This window comes from Octopus bimaculoides, chromosome 4 (genome assembly GCF_001194135.2).
Source record: "Octopus bimaculoides isolate UCB-OBI-ISO-001 chromosome 4, ASM119413v2, whole genome shotgun sequence".
Taxonomy (NCBI): domain Eukaryota; kingdom Metazoa; phylum Mollusca; class Cephalopoda; order Octopoda; family Octopodidae; genus Octopus; species Octopus bimaculoides.
Genome location: NC_068984.1, coordinates 45,132,778 through 45,152,287, shown reverse-complemented (window position 1 = coordinate 45,152,287; position 19,510 = coordinate 45,132,778). Strand labels below are relative to the sequence as shown.

Genomic DNA, 19,510 nt, shown 5'->3' with positions numbered 1-19,510 from the left:
CCCAAAAGGATGGCTGGAAAACAGCTTAACGAGATTTGAACTTAGAGCAAAGAAAATAGACATTCTGTCTATCGCTCTGGCCACTCAACGAATTCGCTGCGTAATTGGCAGCTAAGGAATAGATAAAATAGTTTCGTTAGTAATGAAAGAAAGACATACGTTTTTGTAAAAGACAAATGGTGGGTCCGAATAAGATTATGAATTAAGATAAAAATAGTGTAATAGTGGCGAATTTAAGATGCACAGAAACTATTTATAGCATCATTAAAAGAGGCTGAGAGAGAGAAAGATGACACAACTTCAGATTAGGAGAGCGTTTAATGAGTGTTAGTTGGAACGAGTGGTTTCCTGGATACAGTCGGTATATTGTGTATAGTTAGATACGTGAATATGAGTAATATTTTGGTTTTAAGTCTATAAATAATAGATTTCAAATTTTGGCACAAGGCCAGCAATCTCAGGGAAGGGAATAAGTCGATCACATTGACTTATTTTATCGACCCCAAAAGAATGAAAGGTAAAGTCGACCACAGTGGAATTTGAACTCAGAATGTAAAGACGGGCGAAATGCGGCTAAGTATTTTGTCCAGCGTGCTAACGACACTGCCAGTTTGCCGCGTTAGTCCTGTAAATAATATATAATATTAATTATTCTTCAGGACTGAAGTATTTTGAAGTCCTAGTTAGAAAATAAAGCCTTTAAAAGTTAGATAAGTTCACAAACAGGATTTAGTTTGCTGTAAGAAAAAGAAGTGATCTTTTTGAAGTGGGCCTTTTTGAAGGAAACACAGACCATCACTGTCTTATTATTATTATTTTATTTTTTTTTGCAAGTTCTACAGTTTCAGTTCTTCATGTAAGCCATTTTTAGAATATTCGAGGTTTTCATATTATGTCATCGGAAATCTATTGTAAGGCCTGGCATCCGTATGAAGTATGTCCAGCATCTGTGGTGTTAAATGGCTGTTGCTTGATGTTTTCATCTATCAGCAGAACCGCATACTCACATTTGTGCGCTGTGTATATATTTTACTCCATTCGATATTTTCTTTTTGTTTCACATGATTTATGTGTAAATCTCCACGCTCGTTATCTGACGCCCTTCTGGCCGTTTAGTATCGGGATCAATGATATCGATTAATCCAGTCCCATCAAAATTGCTGGCTTTGTACCTAAACCAGAAACCATAAATAAGAAATAATAATAATAATAATAATAATAATAATAATAATAATAATAATAATAATAATAATAATAATAATAATAATAATAATAATAAGGCTGCGCTCGGTAGTGAAGTGAAAGCACGTTATAAAAATAAAACTATTGAACAACAATAATAATAATCATAATAATAATAATAATAATAATAATAATAATAATATTAATAATAATAATAATAATAATAATAATAATAATGATAATAATAATAATATTAATAATAATGATAATAATAATAATAATAATAATAAATGCCCTGATGCAGTACCAAGCAGTGGCTTTCATGGCTTCTCATCTTAACTGATTGGAAGTGTTATCATGTACATTGTTTTGTCTTGGTCTAATATTCTGCTCAATACCACAGATTTGCTTGTCCTTAACCACTTGAGCATGTCCCTTGGTGGCTGATGATATGTGCATCTCTGATCACGAGCAGAAGTAGTCAGGGAGCATCATAGCGATGTGTTGAGAGGAATTCTTTGGGATTTGAATAATTCACCTCTGGAAACATGGGTGATTCATTCAACATCCTTAAACAATCCTTATTCAGGAACCTTATGAGCGGGATTGGCTACTCGACCTGAAGAAAATTCTAATTGAACTCCACTGTAAGGTCATGCGCTGTTAATTTTGATATGAGATCACCGTGTTGCGCATATATGGTTGTGATGCATGTACCCTGGTGTACGCTTATCAGACGGATGGGCATAATTGGGCTTCGTAGTTTTGTACCCCAGTGTCACTAAAATGGCATTCGTTGCTCTTTCACTCAATAATAATAATAATGACAATAACAACAACAACAACAACAACAATAATAATAATAATAATAATAATAATAATAATAATAATAATAATAATAATAATAATAATAATAATAATAAAATGAGTAGGTATACACGGTATACAGTGAAAAGGAAAGGAAATATACATAGTTTACAAAGGTTAACAAAAACGTCGTGGGGTGTAATAGAGATGTAGTCCTCTTGGTACAGGATGACCTCTTGGGATAATCGAGGAATCTCACATTCCAAGATCTCCTTGAACACCAAGGGCAAGTGCCCTCCCCAATTCCTTTTCTCCGACTCACAAGTCTACACCTAAATAACAACAACAACAACAACAACAACAACGACAATAATAATAATAATAATAATAATAATAATAATAATAATAATAATAATAAAAGGTAACAAAAAACCTGCATTGGAAGCTGTGAAAATGGGGATTAGAGAGAGGCAAGACGTGGTATGAGGACAAACCTTAGAGAGAGGAGGAGTCGGAGACCTGTTAAATTCTGTGGGATTTTCCAATCCAAACAGAACCAGGTACTTGAGCTCACCTAGTTGGGCCTAGTGGTGGTAGACGAGGTGAACCAGATGTTCATATAGATAACTGATGTTGCCTGTCCCTTTGAACTACGAATAGTTAAGAAGGAAGATGAAAAAAGTAGACATATACAATTCTCATAAATATGAGATAGTTCGATCGTGGAAATATGAAGAATGTGAAGATAGTGCAAATTATTATTGGGTCCTTGGGGACAGTATCAGAAGGCATCAAGAGGAATATAAGGGAAATGGGAATAGGATGACCAGTGGAGCTATTGCAAAACGTTCACCTCCTTAGTACGGCCAGAATCATCAGGAATGTATCAAATATTTGAAAAGAACAGATAGCATAGTAGGTTGCAGGTAGCAAATCCGCTATGCATGCAAAATCTAGGAGTTCTAACAAAACGGGAATTTAGCACTCAACTACCGACATGGCTCAAAAAGATTGGTACAAATGTAAGGGTAGAACACCTACAAAAATCAGCATTGCTTGGAACTGCAAAAATTCTTCGCAGAGTTCTTGAAGCATGACCAGTAAACGAGTGTAATAGTCTTATTATAATTATATAATCGACTAACCCATCCCACCAAATTTCAGGCCTTGAGCTTATAGTTGAGGAAAACATTATTATTGTTATTATTATTATTATTATTATTATTATTATTATTATTATTATTATTTGAAATTATTGAATGAAATTATCGTTCATGCTTCGGAGAAAAACGAGATTATAGCATATATCTATTTTTTCTTTGCTTTAGAAAACTGTTTTCTTTTCTTAACAATTAGAAGATTTGTTACTATTTCAAATGAAACTCCGAATAAATTTTGAGTATCTAAGTGAATAAATATTTATATCTAAAGGTCATACAAGGCTTTTTGATTGAAGCGGAGATAAATTTGTATGTATGTGGTGATAAACTAGAAATTTAGAGGCCGCGAGAATATTTTAATGATATCAGGTTTTCCCCCCCAAACTATAGATGTACTTCTATTTATAGATGACTACGTGGAAGTCTTTAGATACACTATGTTATTAACTCGATATATGCTAATCAGATGACAGCTTTATAACTGTTGAAGAAGTGAATTCCTCTTCTTTATATTACACTATATATGGATGATACTACTAATTTTAAGTGGTCTCAATATAAACTTCGAGTGTATTAAAGCCGAAGAAGCCCAAATTGTGATGTCGATGGAGCGCTAAACTTCCGTCTAATAGACAGACAAATTTCTTTTTTATTCATATCCCGTGTCCTGGTCTGCACTGTTGTTTAGCCCTAGGACAACTCTGATCGATAACGTAGTTAAAGGCTTTCCACTTATGACCATCACGTATTTTCTCAGACAACTTATACATACATACATGCATACATACATACATACATGCATACATACATACATACATACATACATACATACATACATACATACATACAGAAACGCTCACATGCACACACATATGAATTGTGGGTAATAAGATGCCATATGACATAAGATAATAAGTACATACAATTAATGCTCAGGTCGAATTTGTGCCCAAACTCATTCCCGTCGTTAAGGGGGTGCAACTGGACAGCACTGTCCCTTCACTATTCAATGATGTACTCACAGATTTAGAAAATACAGTTTACAAAAATCTTCCCGCAATACAAATTAGTGCCCGCCCGGAATATTCTAAAGAATCCCCACGCAACAAAGTCTGGCGACGGGCCTGCTAATTTTCCAGTTTGAAATATAGGGTTTGATGCTTGCCTACTTGGAGATTAGTTGAATGCAACGTATTGATCGACGTGATATAGATGAAAACGGAAATAAAAAACATAAACAGGCAGTCAACATGTATCAAGGTTGTTTATATCATATCTATACTTATATAAACTTACATAACATACTAAAGACATGCAAATATGCAAATATACGTTAAGGAATACACAGACACACGCACACACGCACGCACACATACGCACACGTACATATTTAAGAACAGTTTATCCACGAGAAGAACATTTGAAAACCTATTCTTGAGTCTTGATCATATTTCTCTGAATAAACGTAAATGTGTGCCACAGTGCATAATTATTCTCTGCTGAAAATATCGGAAACGTTGAATGTCAAGAAATGTTTCGTTGATTCGCTGTGCCCTGAATTCATCAGTGCTGCCAAAAGAGATAACAGATCTCTGATGTTTTAGTATTATACCTGAGTGTAAGGCAGCGAGTGAGAAGAATCGTTAACCAGCGGGGGAAAATGTTTAACGGCATTTCGTCCGTCTTTACGTTTTGAGTTCAAATTCCACCGAGGTCGACTTCTCCTTTCATCCTCTCAGGTTCAATAAAATAATTACTAGTTGAACACTATGGTCGATGTAATCGTCAAAAACTGCTGGCTCTGAACTAAATTTTGAAATCATTATTATACTTGAGTATATGATATCTAACATGGTGCCAATACTATTGCTATTGTGCCTCACCTTCAAGCATGAATACCGAAGTAATTTTGGTTTGTAAATAAACACGACAGCATGCAGTTAGAGAGTTTTGTTGTTTTTTTTTCAGTGTTGTAGCACAGCATTTGGTTTGGCATAAGTTTTAGTCAGGAAGATCAAACTAAGTTTTTCTTTAGTCGTTTTGTATTCACTCTTGGTTAGCAGAGATGAAGACTTATCAAGCGATCTGTTGGTTCGTATACGAACCAAAACTGTTCCAATCCATGATGATTCATTGTACAAGAAAATGGTACTGAATGCTTTAATCCTTTCTATGATATATAGAATAGAACAAGAAGTGAGTAGTTATTTAGCTGAAAGCAACATAAGACTGATGTTATTATTTAGTCACAAAAGAAGGCGGTAAGCTGGCAGAATTGTTGGGACGCCGGGCGAAATGCTTAGCGGTATTTCATCTGCCGGTACGTTCTGAGTTCAAATTCCACCGAGATCGACTTTGCCTTTCATTCTTTCGGAGTCGATAAATCAAGTACCAGTTGATTACTGGGGTCGATGTGATCAACTGTCCCTCTCCCCACAAAACCCAGGCCTTGTGTCTATAGTAGAAAGGATTATTTAACTACGAAAGGCGACGAGCTGACAGAGTCGTTAATGCGTCGAAGAAAATGCTTACCGGCATTTCTTGAGGTTCTTTATGCCGAGGTCAACTTCGCCACTTTCCTTTCGGAGCCGATAAAATAACAACAACAACAACAACAACTACACCATGCCAAACGACAAGGGAACCAGCAGCAATACTGGAGGTGAAGAGAAAAAAATCTGCAACAACTCTGCTGCCACCAACTCAATAAGTCGGAGAAATACTACCGCACCAAGTACCATAGCCACCACCAATTCACTGCGTTCGCTGGCAACACCTCAACCGGAAGCTGTTTCGGCACCAGCATCAGCAAAAACAGCGACTATACTAGAGCAAGTGTAACAGAGTTACTGGAGATACAAAAGTGTCAATTAAATGAAGGCCGTGGACTCGTTTGAAATAAGGTAAAAAAGTGACCACAGCCTTGTGTCTGTAGGTGATGGAAAATATAGGAAAGTAGACGGTAACTACCGATGCACAGGCATGAAACGGTGGTGGATAAACAGACTGTCAAGAAGTGCAACAAGACAATATGAGAGAAAAACAAAAAAAGAATCTTCATTACTTGCAGCAGACGGTACGGAAAAACGACAGGTCAGAGTTCTCTCTAAAACTGAGTCAATAACCCACACTACAAATCCTTTCAGAGTGAGAAGTTCATTGTCATTGTGTTATAGATAGTGAAGTGGCAAGTGGCGTAGGTGAGGATAAATTAAATAGATGGTGGCTGGTGGATATCACTTAAAACGACGAGGATGATGAAGTGACATTCTTAGAAATAGATTGGCTGTTTCAGAAAAAAATTGTCAGAAGTTTAAAACTCCCCGGTTAAACAGATTGGGAAAAACTTGAAAGCATCCCTGACCGGATCAACGTGCCAAACAGCATCTAGCGGTTTGGGAAAGTGAAAGGAAGAGAGAGGACCTAATTTCCACATGTATGGTATTCCCAAACATCAGAGAGCAAAAATAAAAGGTCCGCACCTCTTCCAACCCCACATTCTGTAACAACATCGACATTAACAAAGGCGACAACAGCAGCATCAAAAGCCAGAGCAGCAGCAAAAATAGAAGATGTGTCAACAGCCGCAGGAGCAGCAACAACAGCAATACAAACAATAACGATGCAAACAGTAACATTGATAATAGAAATAGAAATGGCAGAACAACAAAATTCACAACCACAAATAAAAAGAGTTTCCAGCATTGCTTGCCCCAGCAAAACGAGAAAACACAAACGCGCAGACTCACCTTTTCCCTCACCACCTCATATCGTTCCGATTTTGAGACCTCATCTTGCGATGAAGTTGACATGAAAGACATGCTGCAAGAGGTCTTCGTTGGAATGAAGTGGAGAAAAAAAAAAGAAGACAATTATAGTGTTCTAGGTTAAAAATAGGAGATTCAATAAAACGTAGAAACTCCATTAAGCAGTCACAACTACCGTCAACACAACTACAACCACCAACATTACAGCAACAGCGACGACGACAACAACAGTAACAACAAGAAGCAACAATTAAACTTATAAGCGCACCATCTGTATTTGTTGGCACTCCGTCGCTTACGACGTCGAGGGTTCCAGTTGATTCAACGGAACAACCTGCTCGTGAAATTAACGTGCAAGTGGCTGAGCACTCCACAGACACGTGTACCCTTAACGTAGCTCTCGGGGATATTCAGCATGACACAGTGTGACAAGGCTGACCCTTTGAATTACAGGCACAACAGAAACAGGAAGTAAGAGTGAGAGAAAGTTGTGGTGGAAGAGTACAGCAGGGTTCGCCACCATCCCCTGCCGGAGCCTCGTGGAGCTTTAAGTGTTTTCGCTCAATAAACACTCACAACGCCCGGTCTGGGAATCGAAACCGCGATCCTATGACCGCGACTCCGCTGCCCTAACCACTGGGTCATTGCGCCTCCACAAGCACACCATCAACAAATGTAATAAGAGGAAAATGAACCAAAAGAGTAGAAAATCAGTGAAAACTATTATAGCAGCAACACCAACAACTAAACTCAAAAACCATTCTCCATCAACGTAATTGTTATAAATAGAAACAGCTGTGAGTTGATAAATTAATTAGTACACAACTCTCTCTCTCTCTCTCTCTCTCTCTCTCTCTCTCTCACACACACACACACACACACGCAAACGTACACGCGCACACTCACACACACATGCACACACACAAGCGCGCACAAACACGCACATACAACATAATACAAGGATTGCTTTGAGTAGCCCGTCACAAAAACAGCACCAAGCAGACTTTCTCCGTATACATGATGCTGAAAGTTGTGAGGGAAGAATGTTTTGAAACAGAGCGGACAAGAACCTTTTTGATGAAGCTTTTCAAGAAAGTTTCTTTCCAACAAATATAGCCACTGTCAAGGGACATTGTGTATATTCACGTGACCTATGGATCCGGCTGGAAGCAAAGTCACTTGCTCAATGGTTTTAGGTAACTAGTCATAGATGTGGGAGACATCAGCAAGACCAGAATTTCTGTGACACACATATTGAAGTTCTATCTTCGGCGAATGTGAGTTGTACTTATCCTTGAAAGTATACACTAAAATTACACTGCTACTTCACGGCCTGGATAGAGTAGTGAGAAGATAGTATGATTTCAGAAAGGTTTGTATTTCAAGGTAAGGACAATTTTCGAGATATGTACAGAAGTGTTGGACTACAACGACAACGAAAACGGTGCCCCCAAACTTATTTATGCCCTGACAGATGCAGGTCAGCAAAATGTCCCCATGCACCCAAAAGTGTACATACTGTTTATTAGGTATAGGTAAGTAGAAGTGCATTTTAGATGCATGCTGGAATTTTGTAGGTTCAACATTTTATTCTACGGTTTTCAATCAATTATATTTGGGTTACCTGAATGTTATTATAAGGAAATGTTGGTTGATGGGCATATCAATAGTGAACTGACATCCAGCAAAGCAGTCGAGGGTTCCCTTTCAAATATTGATTTCAAATTTTGGCACAAGGTCAGCAATTTTAGGGGAAGGGATAAGTCGATTACATCTGCATTAGTGTTCAACTGGTACTTATTTTATCGAACCTGAAAGAATGAAAGATAAAGTCGACCGAGGCGGAATTTTAACTCAGAACATAAAGACGGACGAAATACCCCAAAATATTTTGCCCGGAGTACTAACAGTTCTGCCTGGTCGTCGCCCTGGTTCGCTTTCAAATATTAGCATTACTTTGTATCCCATTGCAAATTTTAGTAAATAATTAAACTGTTGATATGAAAATTAATAATTTCTCCTAACGGAGATTTAAATTTAATGCAATTAATTTTATTGCTTTGTTAACTGTTCTCACTTGCTGTGGCGCCATCGTATTTAGTTCGCACCGAAACAACAATAAAAACAAAATGTACGAGTCAATCAGAGAATCTTTTCGAAGTCGCTCAAGTTGCTAGCAATAGTAGTCTAATCTTCCCCAAATCATATCTGCCGATTTAAAAAAACAAGAAGGGCATATTGGATAAGAAACACTAAAAAACACCAGGTCTGATAGGAGAGATAGAATGAACATGACTGCTGGAGTAAGGCCTGACCTAGGGCTAAACAATACTAATGGTACAGAGCAAGGCTTAATAATAGTTAAAGGAAGGTACGGAACTGAATGAGCAAATGTTATTAGCAGATGGCTTAATTGCAATTAACAGCTCTTCAGAGGTGTGACACAGACAAATCCAATGATGCAGCCTTCGGCGACACAATACAATGCTAATGATATTGTTAATGCTGTTGTTGTTGCTAATTTTGTTTTCGTTACAGCTGCAGTTGATGGTTAGCTCAAGGAAACCCTGAAGGAGCAGATTTGTGATCAGAGGTATTCCAGAAATGAAGGCCCTATTTTCCAAATTTTCCTAACCTACGATTCTATGCTTTTAAGGTAGAGTGTTTGAGGGAGCGATGGCTGCTATTTCTAGCAAATTGTACAACTGCGACAAGGGCTACCTTGCTAGGTCGCAGAATGATTAATAATATTATGTGGTAATATTATATTACGGACAGGTAAAAACATGAACAGTTTCAGAATAATTTAGGTAGGTTATCTATTTACAAGCTTACAATTTACACACACACACACACACACACACACACACACACACACACACACACACACACACACACACACACACACACATACACACACACACACACACACACGCACGCACGCACGCACACTGACGCAAAAGAAAGTGAGTGAGGGAGGGAGTTTGAAATCAAAACACCACCACTGTCGATACTTCAACGTTGGTTTTGAAATGTTGCCAATATGACATTAAAATGTTTTGAGAAAAGTGAACAAGTTGGATAGAGAAAGAAGAAATCCCGCTTACACAGCCCAAGTCTGATGCACCAAGCAGAGCCTTTATCTATCGTAGATAAATGGCTCACATTGCTTATTCAGGAACCTCAACGCAGCCGAAAATAAAGCTATTGGTACGACAGTAGATGATTAATTTAAGCTGCCCAAAACTCACCACCAATATCCTATATCACTGGTGAAACCCATGAGAGAGCCTTTAAGCGGGGCTCTTTGTATGCTAGTAACACCAGTTAAATTTTCTTCATATAACATCTTACAACCTTAAAAGGGGAACCTTCGATAATACTTCCCTAAATATACTATGTCTGAATAAAATAATTGAATGATCACTGCTGGAATACCTTCGCTCATATATCAGATTCATCGGAGCTGACTTAGAACAAAACAGCAACAACAACTACAACAACAATAGCAATAACAACAACAACAACATCATCATAGCGCTTCAACAACAGCACTTTATAAGATGTATAAAATTAAAACCTATTAGAACCATTTCAAAACTTAGAGCTATGTCCACTCATTGCGGTGTGGAAAACTTCGTTGCCTTCCGAGAGCTGAAAAATCTACACATTAAATAGGATTTATTTTGCAATTGGCAAATGATACTTAGAACCATCTTCAGGAAGCTACACTCAGAAACATCTGATGGGTGGAATGCAAGCGTTGAAAGGGTGAAGGAAACTTATGTCACTTTCACAGTGCGTGCAGTGAAATATTGGTTTCAAATTTCAATTTCGAGTACTAGGGTCGATGCAATTCACTGAAATTGCTGGCCTTGTGCCAAAAGTTGAAACCAATATTAATGAGACATCAATAGCGGTGAATTGCAAATCAAGCATTTCGAAACGAAAATCATTGTGCTATTTAGTCGCTTATTCAACGTTTTGTGTTCCAATCACGTTAGAGTAGATATCGGTTTTCATCCTCCGCCCATAGAACAGTAAAATACATAATACTATTATAAAAGAAGTTGGAGCAATCGACTATAAACGTACCATATAAACTTCAAAGCTTTTGTACCAATTTAAGTAAACAATATTAATGAAATGTCTTAACGGACAGAAGTCAACGAATCTCTAAATTTTGTTGGACGTTGTGACAAAGGCTAAATGCCCTTATCTAAAACAGCTGTCAGTTAATAGGTTTCATGCCGTTGGCGTGGTGCCAGTCGGTCACATAGCATTAATCACTCAATATGACACCGTTGTGCAACTACTTGATCTTTATTCAGTGCTATAAAGGATTAATGCACATGATAGTTTCCGTTTGTCATGACCAGGTCAGGCCAGATCAAACTAGGACCTCTGAATGAGCCAAGTTTCACGAGGCACGCCTTACGTTTTCGGTGTTGCTACCGATGCACACAAAGGCAAAGTACACTCATCTGCGCCACCTTTTAACAAGATACAATAAACGTATATTCTCAGGAAACAGGGGAAAGAAAATTTAGGGTGTTCATTTTTTTTCCTAGGACAAAATTGGTATAAATAAAATAAAATAGTTTCAGTTGAAAAATGTAACCACATCCCAATACAGTGTATCATCTTTATGTACAGAAACTGTGTATCTAGAAGATATAGAGTTTCTTACTTCAAAATAAAGAATAAAGATAATTCAGTCTATACGCTGACACACCACCGATCTCTATGGTAGGTGGCTAGGAGCTCTAGGATCTCTATGGTAGGTGGCTAATTACGACTATGAGTTGTCATATGCATCGGTTGTTGTTTTTGCTATTTTTAGCCACAAGATCAGAGCTGATTCTAGCTTTGACCATACCACTTTGTGTCTAAGATGTCTTTCTTTTTCTTTCTAACTTTAAGATGGTAATGTGTAATTTGAGGGAGGACTTGGGGTGGGGAGATTTTATTTCTAGAATGGTTCAGCGAACACTTTGTATCTACTCCAATCATTTGTCATCATAAAAGGTATTTAACCCTTATATGGCGGACGTCAGGAATTGATGCTTCAAAAATTTTACATGAATACAATCAACATCAATCAAATTATGATCAATGATAATGTAAATTTTATTGTACATGAGACTAATAATTAAAGGTTTTGTACTTATCTAAAGTGAAAATAAGTTTGAAAATTACCTTTAAGAGAAGACACTTTTTTGTTTTTGGCCCGTTTAGCATGCGCATTCATTTTCCTGCCGTTTAAAGGTTGAAGCAGATAATCCATTCATGAAACTTTCTATAAGTTGTTGTTGGCACTCCGTCGGTTACGACGTCGAGGGTTCCGTTGATCCGATCAACGGAACAGCCTGCTCGTGAAATTAACGTGCAAGTGGCTGAGCACTCCACAGACACGTGTACCTTTAATGTAGTTCTCAGGGATATCCAGCGTGACACAGTGTGACAAGGCTGACCCTTTGAAATACAGGCACAACAGAAACAAGAGTGAGAGAGAGTTGCGGTGAAAGAGTACAGCAGGGTTCGCCACCATCCCCTACCGGAGCCTCGTGGAGCTTTAGGTGTTTTCGCTCAATAAACACTCACAGCGCCCGGTCTGGGAATCGAAACCGCGATCCTATGACCGCAAATCCGCTGCCCTAACCACTGGGCCATTGCGCCTCCACTTTCTATAAGTAACAGTGTTTAGGTGAATTCAAGCTAAGTAAAAATGATTGATTAACACAGTGTATTAATATAAACGCTCGTTTGGTTCTCCTTTTAAACTCCGATACTTGCAATCAATGATGGAAATAAATTGCAGATCAAACAGTCATGATATAAAAGAATATCAAAGTGTAAAAAGGTGCCATTTTAAAATTATAAATGAAACTTAGTCCGGAAGTTTATTAATTTCTAACAGAAACAAAAATCTCGAATATTGGGGAGAACCAATGTTGATCAAACCGACCTTAATACTTGATTAGTGCTTCATTTTAATCAACTCCAGAAACATGAAAAGTAAAATCACCTCAGTGGAATTTGAGCTTAGAACATAACAGGACAGTAACTGCAAGACATTTTGCACGACGCCTTAATAATAGTAATTTCTGACAGTCGATGAAATCAACCCCACCACTTAATTGGTACTTGTTTTTGTCGATCCTGGAAGGATAAAGGCAAAGTTGATCGCGAAGGAATTTGAACTCAGAATACCGTAACAGGCTCTAACGATTATGCTAAACTATCATCAAACCTAGTATGTTATTCAATTTAACATCATAACTGCAAAAACAGCTGTCTCATTCATTGGTTATTCTAATGTTACTACAATAGCCTTTATTCTTCTAGGTAAATGCCACGCCACTCCAACTAGGACAAATTGACACGCCTGTCTCTTCTTCCACTGGCGCCCTAGTAGCTGTATCCTGCCTTTTAGGAACTTCTTCCCCTTATTCCTTTTCATCTCCGAAACTCAGTGTTTTAGAGTCTCCTTTCCTGATCAGATTTTCCCAGCATATGTTGATTTCCAGATATTTAAACCTGAACATCAATCATATCAATGTCCCCAGTGTGGAAGAGACAATAACGGCCATGGTCGTTATTTCTTCTGAGTACAATCATTATAAACACAAACAATCATGATGGAATGGTGGAAATGCTAGAACATTGGGTTAAATGTTTCTTAATTTCTTATATCTAGTGTTTTGTGTTTAAGATCTAACTAGGATCGAATCTGACTTTCATTCACGCAGCGTCATTAAAATATTTAATGTCGTTTGTTTACATTCTGATATAAATTCCCATCAACCAGCCAATAGGGAAGCATCCACTTGGTTGTACAACCTACTAGAAATAAAAGCCAAATCTCCCTCAAATCAAGCACATCGAATCATATATTCGTTAATGCTGCATCTGAGTAAAAGACGGGTTGGTCACGTATGTAATGCTTTTGATTATATGTCTTTTCAAACAGGACTGACTCTACATTTTTCTGTCTGAAATCAATAAAAAAAAATAGTACCAGTAATATATTGTGATCAATTCAACGGAGTTATGTCAATTCAATGAATTGTATGAATATGTTTCCTCGTGCTGCTGCAACACATGAACATTATGAATAAATTTCAAATGAAAAGCTGATTGACATAGCTGTCATTTCAAGGAGAAATGCCATGTCAGTTAAATAATGAAAATAATCAGCTTTAGATTTTTTCCTGCGATGTTGATAGATTTACTTGGAAACCTAAATTAATTTCAAAGCTAGCAATGTAAACACGAAATTGTCCTTCTACAGTTAATGGAAATAGAATAATAGCAAATCGCTATTGCCTGCCGTATTAGATATGCTTTACAATAAATACTTAACACAATCCCTTGATAAATAGAAATGCATTATATGAAGACAGAATAAGAATCTTTCAACAAAATGACAACATAACGACAAAGTAATGCCACAGAAGTATCGTCTCTCCGTTAAATAAGATTAACTCTTATTGAAAAAGTCATGACGTAGTTTCTTCATTTAGTATTCAGACATTAGCAGATTATTTGACTTGCGTCGATTGGACTGCTATACAGAGTTGTTGCAATGCAACGTGATGTGATTGTGCAAAAAGGCAACAGAATACCAAGAATTACTTGGTTTATATGATATAATATTCATATACATGGGAAGTTGAATGAGTCACAGTCGCTAGCCTATCATATTAAATGCTTTTACACTTTGCTGCACTTGTTGTTTAGATCCCAAAATGTTCCAGTTATAAAAATTCTGTTGCTTTTCTTCAGTCATAATATCCAATTGTGTGCATGTTTTTAAAGAGAGTAGAGTGTATTTCCGGGTTGAGTTGTCATCGATGTAAAGCAGGTTGAGCAATCACGTAGAAATTCCATGTTTCAGTTTTAGTTTCCATGATAAGAGTGAGTTATGTAACATTTAACAGCAAATATACTATCTTCCCCGTAGAATATTGTTTTGGGTCTAAAAAAGAAAATCCCAGAATATCTAAATAGGGAGCAATGCATATAGGGCACCGGCACTATGTTCATTTTAATATCAATTTCGTGTGACACGGTCTTGAATTTGAATACGTTTCGTGGTTATTGTCGTTGTTTTATCCCAAGTTGACTCTGATTGGGTAGACCTATAAATTAGAGAAAGCTGTCAGTAGCGAACGTGTATGGTTTGGTAAGGCGTGCCATACGTTCCTTCATTGTTTTAGGTGCACATATAGCAGCGGAGAGACATAGATACCTTTTTCTTTAAGGATATCGACACTCTTTCCTTTAATCATCAGAACAACGGAGTAGAAAAGTTGTACCAGCATATTGCTACTACTAATTAGAGCTGTATCGGCCGAGGTAATATGATTGAAATACTTTGCATGAGAGCACGACGTTCCACTATCCAGGAATTGAACTAAAGATCATATGCACGTGAGCCGAACACACAAGCCACTAGGTTACGCGCCGTCACGTGGAACTGTTGTGAAAGGTATTAAAACCATGGCCGTCCAGTTTTCTTATTTTCTTCGCTAAAAATAATCTTTTCTCCTATAGGTACAAGGCCCGAAATTTTGGGGGAGGGTGCCAGTCGATTAAATCGACCCCAGTACGCAACGGGTACTTAATTTATCGACCCCCGAAAGGATGAAAGGCAAAGTCGACCTCGGTGGAATTTGGACGCAGAACGTAAAGACAGACGAAATACTGCTAAGCGTTTCGTCCAGCGTGCTAATGTTTCTGCCAGCTCGCCGCCTTCTTCTCTAAGAATAATGTACCTAGAATACATTATCGAAAGTATCCTACTTTTTTAAAATCGTAGAGTGTATGTTGAGAGAGATTCTAGTGTTATTTCTATAAAGTCAAGCAACCGCTTATATGGCACCTTTGATATTAAATACAGAACTCTATAAACGAAATGTCGTTATGAATTCTCAGAAAATAAAGCGGTGTGCGGACAGAATCGTTAGCACACCGGGTATTACGACCGTATATACGTTCTGAATTCAAATTTCACCGAGGTTGACTTTACCTTTCATCCTTTCGGGGTCGATAAATTAAGAACCAGTTGAGTCCTGGGATCGATGTAATCAACTATCCACCTCCACCAAGTTTCAGGCCTTGTGCTTTTAGTAGAAAGGATTATTAATTTTCAGAAATTAAAGCGGAGGGCTGACAGGGTCGTTAACATATCGAGAAAAATGCCGGGAAAATGCTTAACAGTATTACGTCCATCTATATGTTTTGAGTTCAAACGCCGCCGAGATCGACTTTACCTTTCATCCTTTCGGGGTCGATGAAATAAGTACCAGTCAAGTACTGTGTTCGTTGTAATCGACTAACCCCCGAAAATATCAGTTGTGCCTGCAGTAGAGAGGATTATTAACTCCCAAAGAGGCGGCGAGCTGGCAGAATTGTTAAGCACGCAGGACAAAATGCTTAGCAGCATTTTTCCGATTTTTACGCTCTGAGTTCAAACACCACCGACGTCAATTTTGTTTTTTCTTCGTTTCGCGCTCGGTAGAATAAAGCACCAGTTAAGAAATCGGAGTCGATATAATGTACTTACCTCCACCCTAAAGGTTGCTGGCCTTGTCTCAAATTTTGAGGCCATTATTAGCTCCCAGAAAGACGATTAGCTGACAAAATCGTTACAATATTTCTCCCATTTCCTTACGTTCTGCGTTAAAAACCATCTGTGGTCAACTTTGCCTTTCATCTTCTGAAGTTGATTAAATCCAATGTCTGCCAAGTAGTGCAGCTAATTCCCTCGCCCGAATTCCAAGGTGAATAAAATAAAGTACCAACCAAGTATTAGGGTAGATGGTGTCCGCTAAGCCTCTCTTCTCACATCTACTGTCCTTTTCTTTGAATCACAATTAGTTAATAAATCTCAATTGTGCTCTTCATATTATTCCTAAAAGAGAAATATTAATACGTTTATCATTCATCTGTCCTTGAGGTCTTTATATGGCAGAATCTATGGAGTATTTGAATAATTCCTTTGGTGTGTTTCGCTACATCCTTTTGAATTTCTAGTTCAAATCATGCTTCGTGGATCAGGTGGATATGCTAGAGAGTCGGACAAAATGTCTACAGTAATTGGTAACGATCCTTTACTTTCAGAGTCCAAATCCCAGAGACTTCAATTTTGCTTTTATTTTTTCTTCGGCGAACAATACAATAAAATACCAGTCATGTATTGGAAGTCATTTACTACTTTTATAAAGCATACTAGATGAAAACTGAATTATAACCGAAGAGGAAGACAATAATTTTGTCATTTAAAGTTCTGGAATCAATACAATGAGCACCAGCCAAGTATTAGGATCGATTTAATCGATTGTTAATTGTTATTAAAAGGCAGCAAATTGACTGAGTTGAATAAAATACCTTGCGTATTTGTTCTTGCTCTGCGTTTTAAGTTCGAACGAATCGTGTCGAAGTTAACTTTGCCTTTCGATAAACAAAGTACTAATTAAGTTCTTGAATCGATTCACTCTCTCCTTATCTGTACATCTATTCAACTATCCATCTGAATCGGTGCATTTTTCAGAATATGTAATTTGAGAGGGCCGGAAGCTCCTCTTGTGAAACCACCTTAGAAATCTCTCAGGAATGAAGTCAGCTACACCTGCAAACCGCACGTAGAAACATCTACCTGACTCTCTAACTACTTATTACATTACACAGCATGGATGGACAACTTCAAGGTAACCGCAACATTTTTAGATGATGCTTTGAGTCGTTAGACAAATGTACAAGAAAAAAGGAAAAGAAAAAAGACAAACAGGAAGAGTTATCAACACGACTTTTGTTTACATTTATCTAAAAACCTCATAACATCGGCTACAAAATCTTTACCTCAGACGATTGCGTTTCCTAAGTTTTTGTAATTCTATAACGGCTATATGTGTAATACAATAGCTTAATTATACCTAGGATTGATGGTAAGATAGCAGACGCGATAGGAAGCCACACAAAACACCTTAGACTAATTACTTACGCTTCAAAACTGTTTTCCTTCTCTAAGCTTACCTCCATTCTACACAATCCACACGCTGAGTGAAATATAAATACGTGATCGATTGAGCAGTTAACACTCGTGAATTGCTTTTGAAATGATATTTATATTTATAAAATACTACATAGTTGCTGTGATATACTGCTGCTGTCGTTTCCTCAATGTGTGGTTCTCTGATAGCTAATCTAATCTATGGTAAACATATCAATCACTTCCGATATTAGTCATTTTCTATTATTAATCTTATACATAGGCAGTTTTACATGTAAGCATATTCACACATACACACAAACACAAGCGCATATGTACACATATACGTATGTATAGATATGTATTTATGCGTAAGTAAGCATATGAATATGTATGTATATGTCTACATACATATGTATCTGCGTGTGTGAGTGTGTGAGTATACACATGTGTGCGTACATGCTTACATATAGATGCACATACCTATGTATAAAAATATTATCATGAGTATGTATGCATCTACATTTGTATGTAAGCATTATATGTCAATATATAAATATATATATATGGGCTTAGTAGTTTGGGTATTCGGTTCAAGCTCGTCAGATCGTGAGTTCGATACCTAGTGTTGCATGGTGCCCTTGAGTAAAACATTATGTTTCACGTTGCTCCAGTCTATACAAGTAGCAAAAATGAATAGTACCTGTATTTCAAGGGTCTTGTCAGATTCTGTGTTACGCTGAATCTACTTTAAGGGTACGAGTGTCTCTGGAGTGCTTAGCCACTTACACAGTTAATTTCCCGAGCAGGCTGTTCTGTTGATCGGGTCAGCTGGAACCCCGTCGTCGTAGCCGACGGAGTGCCAGATGTATATGTGTTTGCCAGTTGACGCTCATACTCATCAACTTACCTATCTATTTCCATACATACATTAATGTATATATGTATATGTATATGTCTGTGTGTGTACTTTTACTTTTACTTTTATTTCTTTCAGTCATTTGACTGCGGCCATACTGGGGCACCGCCTTTTAGTCGAGCAAATCGACCCCAGGACTTATTCTTGGTAAACCTAGTACTTATGCTATCGGTCTCTTTTTGCCGAACCGCTAAGTTACGGAGACGTAAACACACCAGCCTCGGTTGACAAGCGAACTTGGCGGGGACAAACACAGACACACAAACATATACACACATACATACATACATACATACATATATATATATATATATAAACTAATTACATTTCATTTTATTATTATGAACATACCTCTTATTGTTAAAATATTGGTTAAACTAATATTGATATCTGTAAAACAGTACTGATGCTCTATTCAGACTAAAGAAAAAGCCCTGTTTGACCTATATACCTAGGGTTTAATTCCTCAACATTTTGATAGTAGTAAAAAAACCCCAACCTATAAGAGTGTTGCCACTCTGACCAGAGAAACCTTTATAACCATATCCTTTATAGCCATGTCCATGCATATTGCTTACACCTTCCCTTTCCTTAGAAGTGATTGTCCCTTATACTATTACTACTAGATAAGAGACAATAAAATCAGAGACAGTTAGAATTTTTGCCTAGAACCAATTAC

General features: G+C 37.4%; 1 long non-coding RNA gene across 1 annotated transcript; it reads right to left on the bottom strand.

Moving 5' to 3' along the window:
• Nucleotides 1–299: 299 nt before the first annotated feature.
• Nucleotides 300–18,104, bottom strand: LOC128247575 (uncharacterized). Its single transcript, XR_008263907.1, has 2 exons — nucleotides 17,925–18,104; nucleotides 300–1,172 (listed from the first exon to the last, which is right to left on the bottom strand). It is a non-coding gene; the product is annotated as an uncharacterized LOC128247575 (long non-coding RNA).
• Nucleotides 18,105–19,510: the final 1,406 nt, after the last annotated feature.